The sequence below is a fragment of the Sapajus apella genome, unplaced genomic scaffold, assembly GCF_009761245.1.
Source record: "Sapajus apella isolate SASKATOON/1434 unplaced genomic scaffold, GSC_monkey_1.0 scaffold13, whole genome shotgun sequence".
Taxonomy (NCBI): domain Eukaryota; kingdom Metazoa; phylum Chordata; class Mammalia; order Primates; family Cebidae; genus Sapajus; species Sapajus apella.
The window spans coordinates 12,670,833-12,695,834 of NW_022436953.1; positions in this window are offsets into that span (position 1 = coordinate 12,670,833).

Consider the following 25,002-nt stretch of genomic DNA (forward strand, 5'->3'; position numbering starts at 1 on the left):
ATTTATATTCGTTGGGTATATATTCAGTAATGGGATTGCTGGATTGAATGGTAATTTTGTTTTAAGTTCTTTGAGAAATCACCACACTGCTTTCCACAATGGCTGAATTAATTTGCGTTCCCACCAACAGGGTATAAGCATTCTCTTTTCTCTGCAACCTCACCAGCACCTGTCGTTTGTTGACTTTTTAGTATTAGCCATTCTGACTGGTGTGGGATGGTGTCTCATTGTGGTTTTGATTTGCATTTCTCTAATGTTAGCAGTGTTGAACATTTTTTCATGTGCTTGTTGGGCACACATATATCTTCTTTTGAAAACTATCTGTTCATGCTTTTTTTAATGGTGTTATTTGGTTTTGATTTTTAATTTAAGGTTTTTATAGATTCTGGAAATTAGATCTTTGTTGGATGCACAAATTGTGAATATTTTCTCCCATTCTATAGGTTGTCTGTTTACTCTGTTGATAGTTTCTTTTGCTGTGCAGAAGCTCCTTACATTAATCATGTCCCATTTGTCATTTTTTTCTCTCTCTCTCTCTCAATTGCTTTCAGCATCTTCTTCATGAAGTGTTTGCCAGGGACCATGTATAAAATGGTATGGCCTAAGTTTTCTTCTAGGGCTTTTACAGTTTTGGGTTTTACATTTAATTATTTAATTCATCTTGAATTGACTTTTATATATTGTGTAAGGAAGGGGTCCAATTTCTTTCTTTCTTTTTTTTTTTTTCAAGAAATGCCTGAAACTAGGTAATTTGTAAGAAAAGGGGTTTAATTGACTCACAGGCTATACAGGAAGCATGGCAGCATCTGCCCAGTTTCAACAAGTCGCCTTTAGAAGTGCTCTCCTTGTCACCCCTTTCCTATGGCATTTGCATATGCTGTTGCTTTGCCCTTCAGGCTTTTTGTTTTCCTAATTCCACCACTTCTTTTATATGACCATATCCATTCATTCTTCAGATCTCAGCTTAGTCATTACTTTCTCAGAAAAACCTTCTCTAAAACCCTGTCCAGATCTCATGTCTATTTCCACTGATAGCACCATCAATCTTGCTTTGTAGCACTTAAGTAACTTGAAATTTTATGTTAAATTCCTTTTTCTAAATGCTTTTCTCCCTTTATAGATGAGAAACTCCATCAGAGCAGGCTCCACTTCTGCTTGTGCTAATCATTCTGTTTCTTCTACCTATCATGTTGCCTGGCACAAAGGAATATTCACAAATAGCCAATGAATAAATGAGTATCAGGTTAGTCATTGCCTTCTCATGAGAGAAGATAGTACACTATCTTCCTAATGTACTGATCTCAAGAATGCATGCACTGCCTTTCTACTATACATCTATTTCTATAAGAGCTTAGGCGTATAGTATAGGAAGAGAATAATCATTCCTTGAGTCACCAATAAATCTCAGGCTGCTCTTGGTAACCCTTATTCTATTTTTTGTTTATTAGGTACATTTTTCATTGAAATTTGTTATACACCAGGCAGCATTCTAGCTACTGCAGAGACATATGTGGGGGAAAAAAAAACCTCAGTCCTTTTTATACTGAACATTTGTTATTCTTTTTTGTTGCCCAGTGCTGAATTTTTTTCTTAAGTTGGGCAATTCTTCATTTCTTGCATCAATCATGTAAGATGAAAATGCTGAATACTTACCTCCTCACCCTGCATTAATGTTAGAATGTGGCATTTGACCTAGACTCTGCTAATCCAAGGCACCCACACTGAACTTGGATTTCAAAGCTGGTGAAACAATGAAATAGGACTATTGAAGATCCTATTCTGTTAAGGCTGATGGGAAGAGTGACAGACATAGCCACACCCAGTAACCAGAGGCAGTGCTGTTCACAAACCAAGTAGCCCCTTTAAGTGCCTTGGAGCAGAGGTGTCTTCATGTGATTGGTTTTATGCATGATATGGTCATTTTTCCTGGTGTTGTTACATTCATTCCCTGTTCTCTAGCCTGCTATAGATTCTGCAAGCTGCCAATATTCTTCAGTAAATGCATTTTCTGCTATAATTATGAAGAGACAGTTACTTTGCTTGGAATTTAGAAACTTCATAGATACAGTGCCCTCATTGCAAAAGATTGACATATGATGATTGCATGTGGGCCAAACTGGACTACAGCCATGCTTATTCATTTGCATATTGTTTATGGCTGCCTAAAGCTATAATAGCAGAGTTGGGTCAATTCAGAAACCAAAGGTCCCACAAAGCCTAAAATATTTACTGTCTCACTCCTTACAAAAAGAGATTGCAATCTCTGCCCTAGAAATTATACAATTAACATGCTATTGTAACATAACATAATTTAAGCTTTTATATTATTTTTCATGTCTACTGTCTTAAGGTGATACATTTTATAAGTAAGTTACCCCAACAATTTTCAGAAATATTAATGGTAAGACATAGTTCCTTGGGCAATGCACTTGTTACATGAAATGAGATTTTATTTGTTTCAAATTTGTCTTAATGAGGGAGGCTTTTGCCATAGGGACAGAAAAGTCAGTGAAGAAGTTTGTTTTCTCTTAGTCTTGACTTTGGTATAATCACAGATCCTGAGGATCATAAGAAGCCTTATAATTAACCTAAATTAATGATGATCTAATGCTTGAATCTTCTTCACACTAAGTGACCACCATTTCTTTACATTTCTTCATTGATAATGCGTATATTCTCAAGGAAAACTAACCTCTTCTGGTAAGCCCTGATTGAAACTAGGCTTGGTATTAAGTCAAAATCTGTTTGAATTCGCCAGGTCCCCAAAAGAATAGATTTCATTCATTTCCCATATTAGTGTGCTTAAGTATTTGACAACAATGCTATCTTCCTGATTCTTTAAAAATTGGAACAACAGAACATTGTAAGAGATTTATCAAAGCTGTCTGAGGATTTTTATCCGTATTTCCTCATTAACATCTCACAGTGACACTCGTAGGAGGATAGTGTTATCATGCCTCTTAGACAACATTTCCAGTCCAAGTTCACAGCTGGTAAGTGGTGTAGTTGAGCTTCTGATGGCTTTCCATTACGGCAAACAACATTTTGAGTTAAATCACATAGATTTTCCATATGGCAATCAATATTTTGTATCTTCACAAGCTTTCCTTTTGCCATGGCAATGATATCTCTCGACATTTGTCTTTCCAAGCCAGAGAGATACCCACATGCACAATTACCTTGTTTTTATTTTGTCATGTTTTTATCTGACAACTAGAAACCCCTTCACCTTCCATCCATTGCTTCCACTTCAAGCAGGCCCTTTGAGTTGCCCCTCCCACATCATTTTAATGTTTCTGCTGTCATTGTTACGCCCCAAATGCAGTGTCTACAGTGTCAAATAATACTGTCACTTACTAGTTGTGAGATTTTTGGCAATTATATTTTTGACCTATGACTTCACAATTGCTTCTCACTTTCTGTGCCTTAAGAAATTTTATATTATATCTATGCCCAATTATAGTGAGGGTTAATTAAATCTTATATAAAATACTAAAGAATAAGAGCCAAACACGTCATTATTACTCTAAGTACACTTGAAAATATAACCACATATTTCCTATAGATGTCTCTGTTGGAAGAAAAACTTCCAATGCTACAGTAGTGAAAATAAGGAATTGACATAAACAATCTAGCATCAAAATTTATTTTTATCTTCTTATTGGAAGAGCAATTTAAAGTTTTGAAAAACAACTTGAAGATGAAGTACATATAAAATTCACTCCACACATCAAGCCCATTCAATTAGATTCAGTACAGAAAATTTTCTTCATTGTGGAAATAAACAAATATAGGGAAAAGTTCTCTTATGTATCAAATATATATTTTTATCTAATCCTAAGGAGGAGAAGATCCTCTACCAGGGCCCAAAAAGTCCTTCTGACTGCACAAGGCATTGTGCAAGATGAGATAATTTGTAAATGCAGTTTCATTTAAGAAAACAAGAAAATCTTGACAACCAGAAAATGGCCAAAACTAAACACTCTTTAATATACTGAGATTTAGATTTTATTACTAGGTTGAAAATTAGGTAACACTAACAAGGTGACTGTGGGCAATTTGTTTAATTGCTATAAGCCTCATTTTCCTTATCTATAAAATGTTGAGATCTACCTCATTTGTTGTGAGAGTAAAATAAATAAATTTTTTTAAAAACGCTGCATGAAGCCCAAAGGCAAGTACTCAGTAATTGGTAGGTATAAACAGGGACTAGTAACATATAGTAGTCACCATGGTTATATGTCTTGTTGGCAGTATAAACAAATTATTTCACTCAATTAATCTGTACCTGTTTTCAAATAGAGATATAATTATATTACTTACTACCCACTCAATTAATCTGTACCTGTTTTCACATCTTGAAAATAGAGATATAATTATATTACTTATTACCTAAGATAGTAAAGGAATTACACTAGGTAATATGTATAAAGCAACCAGAACAGTGTCTGCTGCATGGCGAGCATTTGGTAAATGTTGGTCATTCTCATCATTATCATTACCACTATTGTATCAAAAATACATTTTTCTCTTACTAGTGAATGCTAGCCAAATACTAAATCATTTTCAACAGTGATATTTTTATTTAAGTTGTAAGACGACATCAAGTAAAAGTTAAAACTAGTACTGAGAGGAAACGTACCTCTTTAAGATAAGTCACAATGTGACCTTGAACACCGTTTCCAACACTGCTGTTGGTTCCTTGGCTTCCAAATCCCAGACACTGGCTTATTCGGTCGATCCCTTTGTTCTCCTCTGCTCAACATTGACACTGAAGCAATGATACAAAACTCTCAGATTAAAATGTTATGAATCAGTTAAAATAACCATTTCAGGCATTTTTAATATAAATGTTTCTAAATTGTGTTTTCCTAAATGGTATTTGATAGAAAAAAATTAACATTTGCATGTATAATTATTTTTCATGGTAAATAAACTGTGTACATTGACTGAGTATGATAATCACACAGTCAAATCCCATTTTCTCAGATCTATCTATATGCCTTGGTTTCAGCTGCACAGGATGTCATCCAAGATGGTGAGATTTCTCTTACCTCTAATTGGACCGTGGCAGCCCACTTTATAGAAACTACAGCTATAATGTCCACTTTTCAAAACGGTGCAAAATCATAGCATCACTTACGTGGGAGATCATATAGACAACGAAGAGAATGGCTTACATGTCAACAAAACCAGCCATCTTTCCCTATTAAAGGTTTTATAGAGAGCTGGGATGCAATTCAGATGTCTAAAACGCAAAACGGTGTGTTCAAAACCTTAATCCCAAAGGAACTGGCCATCAGACAATATGAGTTTGTTCTCTTTTGGGTAATTTGTGGTGGTTTTCTTTTTCATGACTTTCTTTTTCAAGCATGTATTAAAAACTGTTTGTGGCTGTTTCAAGATCTGAATCTCCAATTTCATGTAATTGACTGGAGGCAAATAATGATTTTGAGTTCAGGACAAGGCATTATAGTCCTACCCTTTATTTTGATCTGCCACTAGTGTCTCTATGGGACTGGCTGATGGTTTCTATTTACTCTATTTCCTCACATATTAATTTATGCTCAAAATCATTTGCTCTAGGACTCGTCTTATTTTATGCAACTTTCTAAAGCACATCATATGTCCCAGTCCTCAGAATGCATGTATTTGAGAACTAAGGCTTGTGCTTATGAAAAATAAATTTTTTATCATCATGTGTGAATTGAATATCATTAGATGAGCCAGGGAACGACCAGCAGAGCTAAGTTACTAGAAAGATAGCCTGTAGCATTAGCTTTTCTAGGCCTAAATCCAAAATTTACTACTAATAAGCTGCATGACCTCAGTAACTATAGGAGAACTTCTTAGTCTGGATGGCAAACCAGGGCATCTATGGACATTTTAAGGTGGACTAGGAATTTGATAGATGAAAAGTAGGGAGCACTGTGTTACACGCAGAGAGGGTAGCTTGCACAAATAGTCTGAAGAGAGAAAAAGAATTTGGCAAATTCAAGAAGCACAGAAACGAGATCGCTGGGACTCAAAATAAGAAGCAGTAATGTGGCTGTAATTAAGGCTGCACAGATTCAAAGGAAAGTGCAGTCTATGGATATCTTTATAAGACATCATGAGGGTTTTGATTTATTTTTCTTTAAAAACAAATTATTAATTGGAGGTGACTGCTTGATAGATACAGGGTATCCTTGGAGGGTGATGAAAATGTTTTAGAACTAGATAGAGAAAATGATTACACACACTGTGAATACACGATATACGACGTGTCACTGAATTGTGTACTTTAAAATAATTTTTGTTATGTGAATTTCATCTCACTAAAAGGACATTTTAAATTAATTATTATTTTAAAAATTAATATATGTGCAAATGGTGCAGAATTTAAAATGTATGAAATGGTATTCAGTAAAGAATTTTCATCTTATTCCTGACCTCTGCTTACGGCAGCCTTCCTCTTCAACATCTAAGTTATAAACACATTTTTGTTGGTTGTCTTTCCAGATGTATTTGATATGATATATACAACCATGCATCATTTAACGACTGAAATACATTCTGAGAAATGCATCTTTATGTGATTTTGTTATTGGGCAATCAGTGTACTTACACAAACCTAGATCGTACAACCTACTACATACCTAGGGTATATGGTATAGCCTATTGCTTCTAGGCTACAAACCAGTATAGCATGTTAGTGTACTAACACTATAGACCATTAGGACACAATAGTAAGTATTTGTGTATTTAAATGTATCTAAACACAGAAAAGTCACAACAAGAATATGGTAAAAAAAAGACCAAAAAAAGGGAACACCTGTATAGGGCCGCTCCACTATAAATCTTACGGAACACTGTCACATATGCAGTCCATCATGGACAACATATATATGTATATGCTGCATGACAACCTTTTGGTCCATGATTAAATGCATATGTGTTGTTTTTCTCATCCAGTTGATAGCATTCCATACATACTCTTCTTTTCCTTGCTCCTGTTATTTAATAGTCATATTACAGATCGTTCCATGCAAGTACACAGAGAGCTTTCTCAGTCTTTCCAGGGGCTTCATTGTACAACTGTGCAGTTCCAATTGCTGAATATTTCAACTACTTCTAACCTTTTGCCTTTGCAAAAAAAATTATCACATACTTCTAAGTTTTCACATTTGCAAGTATATTTCTGGACTAATTATATCTTTCTATTTATTCTTCTGTTTTTTAGCAGATACCGGGCTAAAACTCTCTACTCTTAGCAATAACGAAATTGTTGTTGTGTTTACATTTCCCCTCCGCTGCTCTGCCTCATCTACCACCTGATGTTCGTGGATTATGAGGTTTTTGTACTGATTACATTTAAACATTTAGGCATGCTTACAGCTCTATTATTTGATTTGCCAGCTTTAAGGGCTTTTAATTTTAAGCTACACAGCTTTCTGTACTACCTCCTAACTTTCTTCTTCTCATCCCAGCTTTACTCTTTTCTTTCCATTTTTTCAGGGATTATAGATTATTTATATTCTATTCTATTAACATAGTCCCCACCCTTATTTCAGCCACTTCTCTCCTGATAAAATGAAGCTTCACCATACCTTCCTTATTCATCTCTTCATCAGTTGAAGTTTACCTTTTAGAATCTTCTATAATAGAAAGTTACATTCTAGACTCACTGGAATTCTCCTGGAGTTCTTGTGTAGTTAGAGATGTCCGTTTTGTTTATGAATTGGATAACAGAGTACAGGAATAAGATACTTAGCCCTCTCTTCCTTTTTCTCTATAAATGTACCAAAAGGAGAGAAAAAAAAAAAAAAAGGAGGTCAGAAACAGGAAAAACGAGTGAAAACAAGCCCCTAACCTGCTCCTTCCTCCTACTTCAGTGGGTCCAACGATGCTCTCACTGCCACCTAAGCATAACATTCTCAGTATTCCCAATCAGGAATTAGCGGATTCCTCTCAGGGTGTGACATGTACTCTGAAGAGCTTTGTTTTACCAGCTTTGCCATGAACATATTAACATAGATAATGCTTAGCTCTGAGCATTATCTCTGTATTCTCTCATATTCGTTTTTCCCTATTAGACCGTAAGTGTTTTGGGAAGTCATTTCTAAAATGTCGTGATTCACGTTACACATGTCATCTTGTTGTTTTTTTTTTTTTTTTTTTTTTTTCTTGTTTCCTAATAGCCTTATAGAGGTTTACTTGATATACAAAAAAACTGCATATAAAGTGTACAATTTGATGATTTGACATATGTAAACACCCACGAAATAATCAACCACAATCAAGATAGTTTTCTTGTGACTATTAATCCAGTATTCTCTTTTTTTGACAGCCCCCCTTTATAATTCTTTTCCCTTACCTTTCCAGGAGATCCTTACTGATCTGCTGTCATATAGATTAGTTTGCATTCTTTTGAGGTTTTATAAATCAGGTCACGCAGGATATATTCTTTTTTTGTCTGGATTCTTCATTTATTGTAATTATTTTGAGATTTGTTCTTGTTGTTGCATGTATCCATAGCCAAACCATGTTGCTTGCTGAGCAGTATTCCCTTGTACAGGTACACTACAGACCCTTTATACATTCAACTGTTGATGAACATTCAAACTGTTTACTGTTTTGAGTTACTACAGAGCTGCCATAAACTTTTTGTTTGAGTCTTGCATAGACATGTGCTTTCTTTGTTTCTGGTATTATACCTAGGAGTGGAATGGAGAGAGCATATGTAAGAGTATGATTAGCTTGTTAAGAAGCTCCCAGTCTGCCACAGTAGCTGTACCAATTTCACGTTCCCAGTGGCAGTGTATGAGGGTCCCAATTCTTCCATACCCTTGCCAATAATTGGTATGATTGGCCTTTTTAAACTTTTGACAATTATAATATTTGGCAGTATTATAGATTTGGCAAATATCTGCCATGTAATATTGCCAATTATTGAGCAATAATGATAATCATTTTATGTGCTTATTATTTATGTGCTTATTTGCCTATATATCTTTTTTGAGGAAGTATCTATTGAATTATTTCATCCAATTTTTATGAAATTGTTTTCTTATTATGCTTTAAGGTTTCTTTATGTGTTCTGAGTTTTAATCAGAAGTATGATTTGCAAATATGTTTTTCCAATGGATTGTTTTTTATCATCTTACTAGTGTCTTTTAAAAAGCAAATTTTTAAACATTTTTTGACAAAGGCCAATTTAGCAATTTTTTTGGATAATTTTTTTGTTGTTGTGCCTAAAAAGTATTTCACTACACTAAGGACACAAATCTTTCTCCTATGCTTTCTGTATATGTTTTATAGCTTTAGGTTTTGAATTTAGGTTTATGATCAATTGTTAGTTACTTTTCCTATGTAAAAAAAAAAGGAATGGGTTGACACTTATTTTGTGCATATAGGCATCCAATTGTTGCAGCATTATTTGTTGAAAAGAATATCCTTACTCCACTGATATATCTTTTTTAAAATCATTTAGTTGACCACCCTTCCAGTTACTTGAAAACCATTGCTTCACATACATTGTCTGGTATTTTTGGTCATCTCAGGTTGGACAGCAAGAAGATTCTGGTCATTCTATCTTAACCGGAAATGGAACTCAGGACCCAGTTTTCAAATTGGTTTTTCCCACTTGATACTGGCTTTATAAACTTGGGCATTATCGTGATTTCCATGTTGCAAATTTATAAACTGAAATTTAGGAGAGTTAAGAAATTTGCCAATGCATAGAGTTGCAGTGATTGAATGAGATAAGCTTGCAAAACCAGCAGTATAGCATATGACAATTACATAGCAGATTGTAAGAGATTTAATTCATGTATGATTATTTATTAATTTAACTCTACTATCATAACAACTGTCCCTTTTTAATATAGTCAACATTTATCAATTTCCCTGGGTAACTCCCTATTTTTATTTCCTTACCCAACACAGTCTGGAGAGTGTTCTCTCAGCACGATCAGAGGGGCCTATTTGCACTCCCAGCATCAGCTACAGATTTTCTGCACCTCTCAGAAACCTATGAGCTTCATTCTTTAGATGGTAAATTACTGCTCCTGGAAAGTGACAGGTGACTGCAACATTTTACCAACATAAACCGTAAAAATAAAAGAAGGCTTAGAGAAGAAGGTTTGGAGAAATCATAAATACACATTTCAAGTAGGCTGTGTTTGCCCTATTGTCCCAGATAAGTGAGTAAATGCTAAAAAAAAAAAAAAATAAGTAGCTTCAGTTAATGAAACAGAGTATTAGCAAAATAGAACTGTTCTCATTATTTGTCATATCAAGGAGTGAATCTGTTACTTTTGAACAGTTTCATTTCCCAAAACCGTTGTTTTGTTTATAAAAAATAAAGTTCTTAGATGGGTTGTGAAATGTTATCTTTTCATCTCTGAAACTCTTCCAACAGCAGCTTGATTGTATTACATAAGGATATTGGGGGCTTATTTCATGAGATGATTTATGTAAGATTTCACTGGCATTTTAGATCAGCGCTCTGAGCTGAGCCCCCAAGATGTCTATGTAACAAACTGAAGTTGAATTCTGTGTGTTTTAGTGAAGCAGGGTATATAGCAGTAGAAACCCAGAATTTCAGGCTTTGGAAACAAGAATATTGGGCATCAGGGTTGTTTTTTGTTTGTTTTTGAGACAGAGTCCCACTCTACCACCCAGGCTGGAATTCAGTGATGCAATCTCAGCTTACTGCAACCTCTGCCTCCTGGATACAGCCCATCCTTGTGCCTCAGCCTCCTGAGTAGATGGGATTACAGGCGTGTGTGACCACACCTGGCTAATGGAAACAAGAATATTTGTTATAGTAGAAAACTCATCCAGCTGTCTTTCTCTTTCACCCCATCTCTTCACAGACAAACTTGTAAAAAGAGTTTTCTCCCTTTCTCAGTCTTCATCTCTTCCCTGACCACTCACTACCGCCCTTTGTGGATTCATTCTGTAAGATTGTCAGGGCTCTCCATATCACTAAACAAATGTATATATTTTAGTCATCATCTAACCTGACTTATCACAAGAATATTCCACTGTGACCAGTTCTACTTAGAACATTTGGTCCCTTGGTTTCTATGACCCACATTGTACTAACTTTCTTTTCTTTTCCTTTTTCCTCTCTTATCTTTCTTTATCAAATTTCTTTTTAGATTCATCTTCCTGTAACCTCAATCATTAAATGCTGCTGGGGGTGAGCCTTGGGTCTATTTTCTTGTCACACTTTGCACTCCTCCTGAAGGATCTCTGACACCCAGGGCTTCCCCAGCCTTCCGTGTGCAAGTGACTCACCCTCCTTCCCCCTGAGCAGTGGCCTCCCTTAACCAGCTGTCCCCATTGGCATCTCCACATAACATCTCAAGGGAACCCCATACTCATCACATCCAGGTACACACTGAAACACAAGAGTTCCTAAAAGAATAAAGCAAATCTGACGTGTTATTTCCATTTCTGCATCCTGAAACCAACACTTAATAGTTTCTCATTGCTCCTAATAGAAAAATTAACATGATTCCCAGAAGCCTGCATAATCGAGCTACTGCTGTCTCTCCGGCCTCATCGAACACCACACTCCCCTGTCTCTCGTTGCTTCAGACACACCAACCACACCTCCGTGCTCTATGCCCCTCACATTTGTCCTCACTACTACCTGCCATGGGACCTTCTGCCTGACCCACTTTCCTCCTCCCTCCCTGGTCACCTCCTAGTTAGCTGGTGCTCTCCCTCCAAATCATGGCTCATGTGCCAACCTTCAGGGACACGTACCACAACCTTCAAGAAAAGGTTAATATATCCTGTCTTACGATCACATGATCCACTATATTCTGAATGTTATCATCGAATTTGTATTTGCTATTATCTGATTAACATGAGTCTCCTCTCAGGGTGAAAGTTCCGTGATGGCAGAGGCAAATCCTGCCACACTCCCATGTATCCTCAGAACTGACACAGTGGATGATCCGTAAAATGTGTTGGGTGTATTGGAGAATCATAGACCAGAGGCTTGGGTGCCAGTCCCAGTTCTGCATTTGTTGAACTTCATGACTTTGAGTGTAAAGAACTGCCACTTAAATGCAAGAGATATCTGTCTTTGTTAATGATATATACTAACACACTGTGCCAATCCTACCCACTGGAAAAACCCAATCCATTTGCTGATAAATGCTTTAAGCATGCTTTCACTTTCAAGAAGCCTAGATAGGAAAAAATTGATAGCAGTTTCATATTTCTTCTAACTCCCAAATCTCCTCAATTAGTGTCTGCAAATGACACAATATTCAGCTTCCTATAACTGGGCTTTATGGCTGTTTTGATGGGGCAGATACCTGAACCTTTCTGGGGATTCAAAAAGTATAGAAAGTACACCATTGGTTCTTATTTGGGGATACTGAGTGCTTACCATAGCTGCTCTATGGATTGGAAAATTTAAAGGAAAGGCTTTAATTTGAACAAAGGTAGGAAAAGAGTTGACATTCAACTATAAGAGAGAGAAAAAAAAATGCATCCCTGGTTAATACCTACGCAAATTTTAAGGCTTCACTGGCAATTATTCTGCCTTCCTGTACTGAATATATTGCTCTTACAGCACTTGTTTTTAGAACCAGTTGGCATATAATTTTTCTATTTTTTTGTTATAATTGAGAGTTACTAAGAATTACAGTGTCCCAAGTGAATGCTCCATTGCCACATCAGACTTTACTTATAAAACATATAGTCAAAAATAAAATTACTGAGAATTCTGTGACAGCAATTGCGCAGCATTCAACCTCAAGGGTGGGGACCCCTTCTATGTATGGGAATAGGTGCAGCTGTGCACACCAGGAGCCAGCCCTGCCCTGGGCTTACAGGTGTCAGTGCAGCTAAGACAAGGTCAGAGGTTCCTGGACCACCACGAGACCTTACAGTCTGCATCCTGTATAAAATCAGCACTTGGCAACCCTAAATAAAAAATGGAATTGGATTAAATTGGAGAGATTGCCAATAAAACAGAAATAGTTAAGATCTGCTTTTTAGATCCCAGTAGTAATCGAAGCCAGACTTCCTTTTGAAATTCAAAAGGAAGAATTTTTGGTTCTTCTTTCACATTAATAGAAATAAGAAGATGAAGTATCAGATGTGCAGGTTTTAACATCAAATTTAATCCTTTTAAGCAGCAGCAGGCCAGACTGTAAGCACACCTCCCATACCCTCGAACCCCTCCTCCTTCACCTTGGCTCCCCCAGCAGGAAAACTCCACCTTTGCAGACGGACAGTTGCCCCATCTGAAGGCTGCACAACATTTGATGATCAGCATCCTTCATCATTTTCAGGGAATGACAGCAAAACAAAGAAAATGAAGTACTAAAAGCCTCAAACAACACCTTCTCATTGATGTGGGACAGTCCCAGACCCCAGAACCACCCTTGATTTTCTCTGTTGTGATTACTAATTCCACCACTTTCCAGAGCTATGACAGGTCTAGCAGTAGCCATAAAAGGTGGACATCACAGAAGTGACTGGAAGAAACCTTTCTGGGGCTATCCCTTAGCCTTGGATCAGAAAGACCTGTGGATAAAACTGTGCTTACAATTTATGGGACTTCTCTTTGGGAAGAGACCGTATTCAGCCACACAGGAACTATAATCCAACCAACTCTCACAAAGTGAGGACTCACTTCACACAAGAGTTAGTAGTCACATTCCTGCAAAGTCAAGGGAGGTTTAGTTTTTATAAGCTGAATTTCATTTTTAATGCAAAACAATTCAGAATTTCAGGCAAGCCTAGGATAAATTCTCTGCAAACCCAGACTTTCCTATTCTGGGAAGAGCCACAGCTCTCTGAAAGAAGTTGAGTAATGAGACTAAGTTTGGATTTTTATATTGAATTGAGGATGCCTATGGTTTTTCCTCAGAGTAGTTCTGCTCATTCTTATGGATGTGCTGCTTCTTTTTATATGGTGAGTGTTCATTTTGTTTTGTGGTCAACATGTTTCTTTCCTGAAATGCAGTCTTTTAGGTTGGCATCTCTAATAATATCATACTAAATATTCAATGTAGCAAATATTCTATTCCAGATTATGGCCAGAGCAAATGGAGGGATAAACAGATACAATTACCACAAGATGTATCATACGCTAAGAGCAAAACAAAAAGGGTCCTATCATCAGGAAGTTCCTGTCCACCATGTGCAGAAAGGAGGTTGTTTGCACCCTGGAAACACAGCAGAGATGTTAGTGCAAAATTACAGATGAGAGAAAGTGGGCTCTTAAATGCAGTTTCCTTGTCTATTAGAGTTAGTCTTAAATTTTATTTGTTTCTTATGGGATGTATTCATTTTCTATGGCTGCCATATCAAAGTACCACAGACTGGGAAATTTAAACAATAGAAATTGTTTTTCTCACAGTTCTGGGACTAGAAGTTTGAGATCGAAGTGTCAGTAGGGTTTGTTTCTTCTGAGGTCTCTCTTCTTGACTTGTAGATGGCGTCTCCCTGTGTCTTCATATGGTCTTCCGTTTGTAACGGTGTCTCCAAATTTCCATTTCTTATAAACACTAGCCATACTGAATTAAGATTCGCCTAATGACCTCATTTTACCTCAATTACCTCTTTGAGAACATTGTCTCCGTACACATTCTGAAGTGCTTGGAGTTAGGACTTCAACATACGAATTTTTGAAGAGATGCAATTCAGTTTGTAGCATGGAAGAAAGATAAACATAAGAAAAAAACCACTTTCAGGGAAACTGTTCCGATTAATTGTACATATGCCAAAATTCAACTGTATTTGTAGAGAAAATTTTAAAACAGAGAAAAAACTTGTTTTCTTTCTGTAATTTCTATTTTAGAACATTGCTGCCATACAGTTAGGATTTGAACTAAAATGCGCCTCATTTTCTGCAGCTCACTTTGAGAGAAATGAAGAGTCTATTATGAAAGATGTCAAATAACCTTTATAGTAAGAGAGTTTCTTTATTCAACTCCTGCAATATGATTTTTCTTAGGTTTTTGCTTTGAGGAAATGTTCTGAAAATATTAAGGTTCCCATTAGTCAGTGGAGTCTAAGCAAAGCAAAAAAAAAAAAAAAAGCCTTTTCCCAAAAATTAATATATGAACTGATATATTTTCTGCCTTAAAGATATAATAAATTCCTACCAATGCTGCACACAAAGGAGAAAGCTAAGCAGTTGGCAGTTGGCATCAGAACTGGTTACATATGAGCCCCTCATGATGTGATTTCCTCTCCTCGTGCATGGCTGATATCATCAGCTGCAAGAGAAGCTTGAAAAATTCTTTGGGGCTCAGGTGGCTAATGAGCTGGCTCCATTGAAGCTGCTCTTGCATCTTGGAGTGATTGTGAGCCTTTCTGACCCTCTCACCTGGGTGAAATCTCCACTTTACAAGCTCTTGTAATACCCTGAACTTCCCCTTTGTAATACACATAACAGTTAAGAATATGCATTCATTGCCATGGGTAATTGATTGACTCCAACCCTATAACTAAACTGTAAGCTCCAGGACCTCAGGAACCATGCATGATACACTTACCTTTGTGACTCTTGTCAACCAGGCTAGGATATATAAACTCTGGAAACCAGTAGTGGCAACCAGGCTCTGGACAGTTATTACTCTTGCTAAGTAAGAATAGAGTTTCAGATTTCAGCAAAGGGTTTCTTAATAATCCCTAGTTATAGAAACTTAAAAAGGCATTTCCTCTCTTCATGGGCCACACCTAACCTAAGCCAATAAATATGTACTGCAAAATTATTTATGTATGTAATAATGCACAAAAACTACATGTGCTTATAAATGCACACATATTTTAAAATCCTGAAAATGTCTCACATTTTATTTTCTTGTGTTTATTTTTTCCCCTTTGAACAAAATGTTAAACTCCCAATACAGCTTTAATATTGAAGAAAGAAGCATGGCTTTATTTCTTATTCATTATCATCATTGTAATGTAGAATAATAATAAGATTCATTAACCCAACACAGTATCGAGCACTTAGAACATGCACAGGAAATATTTATGGCATCTTATCTGACTATCCAACTGGTGATAAAAATCCACAACAAGAAAATATGGCTAACGTTAAAAGACTTCACTACCTTCCAGAAACTCCATTCCCTCTCACTTGAATCTCAGACCCACATTTCTGCTAGGCCTCTCCATTTGTTGGCCAGCCAAATTTGGTCCACTGCCTGTTTTTATAAGCAAAGCTTTATTTGAATCAGCCACACTCAGTCATTTACTCATTGTCCTATGGCTGCTTTCAAGCTACAATGGCAGAAATTAGTAATTGCCACTGAGGCCACCAATGACCCCAAAAGCCAAAAGTATTTGTCATCTGGCGCTTTACAGAGAAAATTTTGCCAGCATTTGGTCTAGAGGCTCTTCCAACTTTACACCCCCCATATCTGCTCATTTCCTTCTTACATCCCAAAGCTCAATAAGTGATACATTTATCCAGTTGCACAATATTGAAATTTTAGAATTATCCCAGATTCCTTATCTCTATTTATCTATTTTTTTATCGTGGTAAAATATAGAGCATGAAATCCACCCTCTTAACAAAAATTTGAGTGTTCCATACAATGTTTGTTAATCATATGCACATTGTTCTACAGCACATCTCTAGAACTTATTAACCTTGCATAACTAAAACTCTATTCTCTTCTCTCACTCATCCCATGTACCCAGAAGATCACCAAGCACAATGAAATCTACATCCTATTCACTTGTAAGTCATATTCTATTTCATGACACTGCCTTTGCTCAGGTCCTCTTCCATCTCATCCAGATTATCACAGAAGCCTCTTGACTTGTCCACCTGATTGTATCCTCACCTGCCACCAATCCACTTATCCTGATTATACCAGAATAAGCTGTCTAAAATGCAAATGTGGCCTTCCCATTCCACAGATTGAAATAATTCATCTGCCTTCTTTGCTCTTCAAAAGAAATTTAGGCTCCACAACACAGTGTGTGCTTTTTCTTTCTGTGTGATATATTTTGGCTGTGTCCCCACACAAATCTCACCTTGAATTCCCACGTGTTGTGGGAGGGACCTGGTGGGAGGTAATTGAATCATGGGGGCAAGTCTTTCCCATGCTATTCTCGAGACAGTGAATAAGTCTCACAATCTCTTACGATTTTAAAAAGAGGAGTTATCCTGAACAAGCCCTCTTTTTTATTTTTTTTGTCTGCTGCCATTCACATAAGATGTAACTTGGTCCTCCTTGCCTTCCACCATAATTGTGAGGCCTGCCCAGCCATGTGGAACTGCAATTCCAATTAAACCTCTTTATTTTGTAAATTTCAGGTATGTCTTTATTGCAGTGTGAAAACAGACAAATACAGGAAATTGGTACCAGGATTGGGGAGCTGCTGAAAAGATACCTGAAAATGTGGAATAGACTTTGCAATTGGGTAACAGGCAGAGGTTGGAACGGTTTAGAGGGCTCAGAGGAAGACAGGAAAATGCAAGAAAGTTTGAAACTCCCTAGAGACTTGATGAACAGCTTTAACCAAAATGCTGATAGTGATATGGACAATGAAATCCAGGCTGCAGTGGTCTCAGATAGAGATGAGGAACTTGTTGGGAACTGGAGCAATGGCGGCTCTTGCTATGTTTTAGCAAAGAGACTGGAGGCATTTTCCCCCTATCCTAGAGAGTTGTAAAACTTTGAAATTAAGAGAAATGACTTACGGTATCTGGCAGAAGAAACTTCTAAGCAACAACGCATTCAAGATGTGACTTGGGTGCTGTTAAAAGCATTTCATTTTAAAAGGAAACAGAGCATAAAAGTTTGGAAAATTTGCAGCCTGAAAATGTAATAGAAAAGAAAACGCATTTTCTGAGAAATTCAAGCCAGCTGCAGAAATTTTCATAAGTAAAAAGGAGCCAAATATTAACCCCCAAGACAATGGGGAAAATGTCTCCTGGGCATGTCAGATAGCTTCACAGCAGCCCCTCCTATCACAGGCCTGGAGGCCTAAGAGGAAAAAGTGGTTTCATTGGCCAGGCCCAAGGTGCCTGTGCTGTGTGCAGCTTGGGAACTTGGTGCCCTGTGTCCCAGCCATTCCAGCCATGGCTAAAAGAGGCCAATATAAAGCCTAGACCATGGCTTTATGGGGTGCAGCCCTCAAGCTTTGACAGCTTCCATGTGTTCTTGAGCCTGTGAGTGCACAGAAGTCAAGTATTGGGGTTTGGGAGCCTCCACCTAGATTTTAGAGGATTTATGGAAATACTGAATGTCCAGGTAGAAGTTTGCTGCAGGGGTAGGGCTCTCATGGTCAACCTCTGCTAGGGTAGTGCAGAAGGAAAATTTGGGGTTGGAGCTCCCCCAAAGAGTCCCTACTGGGGTACTACCTAGTGGACCTGTGAGGAAAAGGCCACCATCCTCCAAACCCCAGAATGGTAGATCCATTGACAGCTTACACCATGTGCCTGGAAAAGCCACGGACACTCAACACCAGTCCATGAAAGCAGCCTGGAGGGAGGCTGTACCTTGCAAAGCCACAGAGGCAGAGCTGCTCAAGACCATGGAAACCCACCTCTTACATCAGCATGGCCTGGATGTGAGACCTGGAGTCAAAGGAGATCATTTTGGAGTTTTAAGATTTGACTGCCCTGCTAGATTCTGGACTTGCAGGGAGCCTCTGGCCCCTTTATTTTGGCTAATTTATCCCATATGAAACAGCTGTATTTACCCAATGCCTGTACCCCCATTGTATCTAGGAAGTAACTAACTTGCTTTTGATTTTAGAGGCTCATAGGTGGAAGGGACTTGCTCTGTCTCAGATGAGACTTTGGACTGTGGACTTCTGAATTAATGCTGAAATGAGTTAAGGCTTTTGGGGGACAGTTTGGTAGACATGATTGGTTTTGAAATGTTAGAACACGATATTTAGAAGGGGTCAAGGGTGGAATGATATGGTTTGGCTGTGTCCCCACCAAAATCTCATCTTGAATTCCCATACGTTATGGGAGGGACCAGGTGAGAGGTAATTGAATAATGGGGGCAAGTCTTTCCTCATGCTACTCTCATGATAGTAAGTCTCATGAAATCTGATGGTTTTAAAAAGAGGAGTTCCCCTGCACAGGCTCTCTTTTCTTTTGTCTGCTGCCATGTGATATGTGCCTTTCACCTTCCACCTTTCACCTTCCCTAGCTACATGGAACTGTAAGTCCTATAAACCTCTTTCTTTTGTAAATTGCTCAGTCTGAGGCATGTCTTTATCAGCAGTATGAAAACTGTGCCATTCTGTCATCTGCTCTGCTCCCTCACATCTCCCTGCTGCTGCATGGGTTACTTCCTTTGCCTAGGATGCACTCCTTTCAGTTTCCATGAGGAGGAAAGGGCCCAAGGAGGCTAAGAACAGATGCCTTGGACCCAGATAGCACAGCCTTGAACATCATGTCCATCACAGCTTAGCCTGTTTCCTTATCCATAAACTGGGCATAATTATCATCATCATGTGTATCTCATTATTGATATTGAGGGTATTAAATGTAGTACTGCTCACAGACCATGTAGCAGTAGAACTAGTGCTTCATGGGTCATGGCAGTAGAACTAGTGTCTCACTCAGAAGCACTCACATGGGTCAGATTTTGGTATTAATAGCTTTATTTGCTGGGTGTGGTGGTTCACACCTGTAATTCCAGCACTTTGGGAGGTGGAAGTGGGTGGATCCCTTGAGTCTAGGAGTTCAAGATCAGCCTGGGCAACATGATGAAACTCCATCTCTACAAAGAATACAAAAATTAACTAGGCATGGTGGTGAGTGCCTTATCCTAGCTGCCAGGGAGGCTGAGGTGGAAGGATCACTTGAGCTTGAGAGATGATTGTTCCACTGCACTCCAGCCTGGTCAACAGAGTGAGGTCCTGTCTCAAAAAAATTGTATCATTCTTTCTTTATCTCTCTCACAAGCCTCTACTCATATTTCAAGACCACACATCTTCAAGAATCTTCTCTGACTTGCCTTCCCATACCTCGGCCAATCTTATTCCCCTGTTATGCTTCTAACATAAACTGGGGATACCTTTATTTTAGCTTTTACTTCATTACACAATTTTCTGTCTCCACTCAGAAGACTGTGAATATCTTCAGGGTAAGAACTGTGCCTCATTTTTCTCTGAATCCACAGTGCCAGTGTCTTGTTCACTGCTGACTTTGAAGGCACATGAACTCTTCATGGGAAGTTACAGAATATAAGTGCCCAGCTTAAGCAGCCATATGACATATGTCATATGTCTATGCAGCCATAGACAAGGAGGTTGTCAGAGCATTGGCATTTTCTTTCTTTGAGATGGTATTTCACTCTTATTGCCCAGGATGTAGTGTAATGGCGCGATCTCAGCTCACTGCAACCTCTGCCTCCTGGGTTCAAGTAATTCTCCTGCTTCAGCCTCTGAGTAGCTGGGATTACAGGTGCCCACCATGATGCCCAGCTAATTTTTTGTATTTTTAGTAGAGACAGGATTTCACTATGTTGGCCAGGTTGGTCTCGAACTCCTGACCTCAGGTGATCCACCACCTTGGCCTCCCAAAGAGCTGGGATTACAGGCATGAGCCACCGTGCCTGGCCCAGCAGTGGCATTTTTTGACTTGATAGTGGTTACTCACTCAATTTGTTTTCATATCAGCAGTTAGAGTTACACTTTGGCAGATGAGTACTGAACAACATGAGAGCTCATAAAGTCAGCTCCCACTGAAGACTGGATCCAAAGGACTGCTTTGTAGCCAAGCTCCAAATTGTACCAGCAGCAACTGACTTTGATTCTTGCCTTTCATGTGGTTCCACATTAATCCTTTCTTAAGGTATCATGCATGAACAGAAAAGTACCAAATACTGATTAGTGAAAAAAAAAAAAAAAAAAACCTTGCCCTTGAAAAACTAGAGCTTATCAAAATCAAGGTGAAAATTGAAAGGACTCTTCCTTTTCTAATTTTGAGTATACCAGTTTCTCCACCTCTCCAAGAATGACAGACACAAAACTCGGGCCTATTTTCCATCTTTCCATCTAGAATTTTAGAATAGCCTCTCACTGTTTTGACCACATTGCTCTTTCTAGAAAAATCACTACCTCTAAGATTCAGAGCAAATGCTATTTTCCTGCAGTTTTAAAGCTCAGTTTCTCTTAGAAAAGGTTATTTTCTTCTCTCTTATTTCCTATCAGGATTTCCTGAACTTGGTGATCATCAGAGAATTCTCTTGAGGAGCTAAATTTTGAAAAATACGCATAGCCTTCAAATGTTCCAGGAAAAATTTTCAATCTAAAATCATTTGCAAAATGTTTTACTTTTACATGCAGACAACTTTCAATGGCCATCTCTCCTGACTGTTCAGAATTACTTGGCAATAATCAGTGAAATTATTTATCAACACAACAGCTTGAGCAAAATTCAGAGACAGGATTGTCCTGTCAGTTTGCAGTTGTTTCTGAATGCCTAGATTTTTCTCATTTTTGCTCCCATTTATCTTCTTTAAATCATATTGAGCATCACCCTTTTCTAACATTTCCTTGGTCCCAAAGACATTTGTGATATACTTAATACAATACTTACCACAAACAAGATGCCTCTGTTTCCTTTCACTCTCTGTATAGTCAGAATGAAACCACCGTTTATGCAAAAAAGGTTTTACCATTACCAGGATATTTTTTAAGATCCTGTACTCTAAAAGCAAAAACATATCAAGTTAGACATTTCAAATGGTACTACTTTTTTATTCTTTCAAAGAGAGATCAAATGGCTTATTACAGTTGAGATCTAATACACAGTTTTATTGTAAATGATGAATCCACCTAGAAAAAAGAATAGCTTTCATTGAGGTTTCTCAATGAGCTCTCATTACCTCATAGTTTTATGTTTATGTTAGATCTGATATCTTCTTTTATGATAATCTGCTGGATACAGTACATTACACTTAATAAAAGCTGTTTTCAAAAATTTAAGTATATAAGTTATTTAAGGTAAATATAAGTTGAACTCTCTATTTAGGCTCAATTCCTAATTACGGGAAGAGGCGAGAACCTAGACACAGACAGAAGCACATACACAGACACAGACACACACACACACACACCCACACCCACACACACACACATAGAGAGATTTCTTTACTAGGTTCATAGAATATTAAAAATTTTTCATATATAAGTTTTACCTTCATATTTTATATATATATATATAGCATATCAATATTTTATGATAGTTATCTTTTCTCCACACCCAAATTTCATTCCTTCCTTATACATTTCTCTGAGCTTGAGTTGACTGGTTTTCCTTCAATTTACATACAAATATTATTTTAAAGTTATGTTACTTTTTCTTAAGGGATCATCACTCATCTCTAAATCAGCCCATCTGTTCTTTGGTTTATGATAAATTAAAATTATATTTCTCATCATTTCGAGTGACTTTCTGTCAAGTCTCACCAACCTGGGATGTTAGGCTAAAACTACAGGCAAGAAAAGGGAAGAGAAAACATTACTTCCTGTTTATCTGCTTTCCCTGTCAGCATCACTCCAATCTCACTCTAGCAATGGCCATTTACCAAAGAGTGGCAGTTAGTCCCACTCTCTCATAATTTTGGTCCTCCAAGAACCAACATCACTTTGTTCCTTCAGAGGTACTGGCATTTATTGGGAAATGATCTATCTCAGAGGTCTGGACCCAAATTCTCCGGTTTCCCACCTCTAAGCTTCTGAGATAACAAAAGTAGCCATCCAGTGCCTCCTCTTCAAAGTCTGGAGCTTAGATCTGCAAAGCCTCTCCTCTAAGCTCCTATGCCATTAGCTGCAGATGCATGGCATCACCTAAGAATAGAGGGGATCTCTATTCTTCAGAGCGCCTTCTCTAAATTTCTCTAAAACTCTAACCCCTTCCCTTGTGCCTCAAGCCTTAATGACTAACTTTGCTCTACCTTACTGTTCTATTTTGATCCTTCAGTTCGCTAATACCTCTTTATCCAATTTTATTATACTAAATTCTTTCTGTTGCCACTTTTGCTATGATTTCCTTGTTCCTCACCAGACTCTGGGCCTGATACTATATTTGTGCCCAACATAGTCCCAAGGAAAAAAACCTCAAAAATGAGATTCATGGATGAGTCTACTTGTGCCCTTGCCTTGAACAATCTTCTGAGTGTCTCACCAATGGGAAATAAAAAACTGATTAATGCTTGGCGTGCTGTATATCATGATTAATTAAATTGTCACCTGTGGGTAATTGTGATAAAGTGTCTAAAGGCATTTGTAAAACCAAGTGTGTGCTCTTGATGCAAATGGAGTAGAATGTTTTTCCCTTACTATACTAGAAAGTATATGAAAACAAAGTGATAAGCTTAGGACTTTAAACTCTTAGAACAATTGAAAGACAAAGAGCAAGAGATCTTCTATAGGTTCCTAAAGGAATCTCTTGTTTTACTGAAAGTCACACCCAAAATTTAGTTGTGTATGTCCAGGGTGGACATTTGACCCAAGCTGGGCAATGCGCCTCATGCAGGCTGGCACACATGCTCCGTTCATTGCAAAAATGAGGCTCTTTTTAGTTGTACATGTTTCAAATTCTTTGTATTTAAGCCTAGACTTTCCAAGGGCCATTTCGCCACTGGAGGAAATGAGCCTGTTTGAAAATTAAGTCAACACATAGAAAAAGAGCTAAGAGACAGAGGGAGAGTGACTACTAAGGGCATGACTTCTAGCTGTGTCTGAACTCCAAATACCAACTAACTTTTCAGAGATGTAAGGCAATGATTAGTTTTTGGTGTGGATATTTTTGGTCTGTTTTTTGATTTTTGTTGTTGTTGTCGTTGTTTTCATTCTACCTCATTTGATTTCCTACCACCTAAAACCAAAAACTTATGACTAATCCTCTCTTAAACATATAATATACAGTTTCCTCTTCAGAGTTATCTTCATTCTGCCTCACAACACAGAAGCCAGCTCCCTCTCTACCTTTCTTTCCTCTCAAAGAGTCACCTTCTCCAAGAAATCTCCTCCCATAGTTGAGCCTTTTCATGACTACCTTTTACTCTGACTGCCCAGAACACTAATGGTCTGGGACTCAGCCCTTTAGCCTGTGTCACATGGCACTATTGTTAACAGGAATGGGTCATGACTGCAAGTTGTGCAGGTTCTTGGCATTTTGAACAAAGAATTGACAAAACACACATTAAAGCAAAGAAAGAATGAAGCAAAAAAAAGAACAAAAGCAGGGATTTATTGAAAACGAACATACACTCCACAGTGTGGGAGCAGGCCTGAGCAGCAGCTGAAAAGCCCTAATACAGAATCTTCTTGGGTTCAGATACCCCCTAGAAGTTTCCCGTTGGCCACTTCATGCTCACCTCGTGTAACTGAAGTGGCAGCCTGCCATCAGTCCGGTAGGTTGCAGACAGCAACCATTTAGAGACTGAAGTTATAAAGTTGCAAATGAAGACTCAACCTGCACTCAGTATGATTTGTTGCAAACAGCCAATTTCCCATCTGCCAGGCAGAAAAGGTCAAAAGGGGTAGCCTCTGGTCCTTTTGTTACTTAGGCATGGAAAGTTAGGGTTTTCATTTCAATTTAGTTCTAGGAAGTTGGTGTGAAACAGCCGTAAGTCCCCTGCCTCCAGACCCTGTTCTCCTGCCTCTTATTCCCGCTGAGAGACATGACCCCCATAAATCTTTATGGGAGGCAGAAGGACTGAAGGTCTTTCTTCTGCAACTGCTTCATGCTGACTTGGTATATAGTCCCTACCTGTTGGAGATCACGGAACTCTCACTCACTCTGTTCTATCTTGTGGAGGCAGGTTTTTTTTTTTTTTTTTTTTTTTTTTTTTTTATGGCCAGTGGTAGGGTCTTCAACTGGAACTGACTGGAACTTTTGTTGCATGATCATCTGAAGCTCGATGGTCTCTAGATTAGAGGAAATGAATTTGGCTGAAAGACTTAATGGGAACTTCAGGTGGTCGATACCCATGCTGTTAGAAATGTTTGTTAAAGAGATTTGTAGGAGAAAAACAAAACCTGGTC